The 839-nt window shown below is 60.8% G+C and overlaps 1 protein-coding gene across 1 annotated transcript in view; it reads left to right on the top strand.

Annotated features, from left to right (window-relative positions):
* Positions 1–285: 285 nt before the first annotated feature.
* LOC105826840 (monoglyceride lipase-like) overlaps positions 286–839 on the top strand; it is a gene marked incomplete at its 3' end in the record, with an annotated part of 43,947 nt that continues 43,393 nt past the window's right edge. The window contains exon 1 of the mRNA XM_012664855.1: positions 286–331. The remainder of the gene's footprint in view (positions 332–839) is intronic.

The raw sequence follows: 839 nt of genomic DNA, 5'->3' as shown, positions 1-839 counted from the left end.
CTCGCCGCCCTGACGAGAAGTGACCCAGCCCGTCCTCTGTGGCAGGGCGTGGGCCAGTCGCTGGACTGTTTGTTTCCTGCAGCCCAAGCTGCTGCCCGAGGGCTGTTGTTTGTTTCTCAAGCAGAGATCCCCGTCTCTGCGGCCACCCGGGAGTGACATTGAGACACCGATTTCTGGAGGACAGCGTTGTTTTTTTTTTTTTTCCAGCACTGCCAGGGTGCAAAATTGTTTGCGACGGAAGGGAGGACGGGAAGGCCCGTGGAGGTCAGTGTGAGTCAGGGACGCTGTTCGAGGGCACAGCTGCGGTCACCCCACGCCGCACAGGTGGCAGGTGAGGACACTGCAGCTCAAAGAGCACACGGAGGGGCTCATGCTGAACCCGGGTGGTCTGGACGCCAGTCCAATGTGGATCCCGTACCCTGCGCGGCCACGTTGCCAGCTACCCCGGGCAGGGTCCAGAGTGTCCCCTGGCCTGCACGGGTGCACCAGCTCCTGGGGGCACAGGGAAGGGGGGCCACCACTAGGACTGGGGTGAGGGACGGGGCGTTTGCAGCCAGCACCCTGGAGGTTTGTGTGGACCCCTCCCCCCAGCTTTGTAGGCGTGTGTCTGCAGGTCTGTGTGTCCGTGTGTCTGCATGTGAGTGCGTCTCTGCAGGGTGTCTCTGTCTCTGTCTCTGTGTCCCTGCTACTTTCTGCGTGCATCTAAGCGTGTCTGTGTGTCCCTGCGGATGTCATGTTGTCTGCGTGTGTCGCGTGTTGTTTATGTGTCTGGGTCCGTGTGCATGTGGTGTCTCTGGGGGGTGTCTGTGTATATACGGTGTCTCTGAGATGTCGTGTCT

The sequence above is a fragment of the Propithecus coquereli genome, unplaced genomic scaffold (assembly GCF_000956105.1).
Source record: "Propithecus coquereli isolate 6110/MARCELLA unplaced genomic scaffold, Pcoq_1.0 Scaffold925, whole genome shotgun sequence".
NCBI classification, from domain to species: domain Eukaryota; kingdom Metazoa; phylum Chordata; class Mammalia; order Primates; family Indriidae; genus Propithecus; species Propithecus coquereli.
The sequence above is the reverse complement of the archived record's forward strand: the minus strand, read 5'-3'. Positions and strand labels throughout refer to the sequence as shown.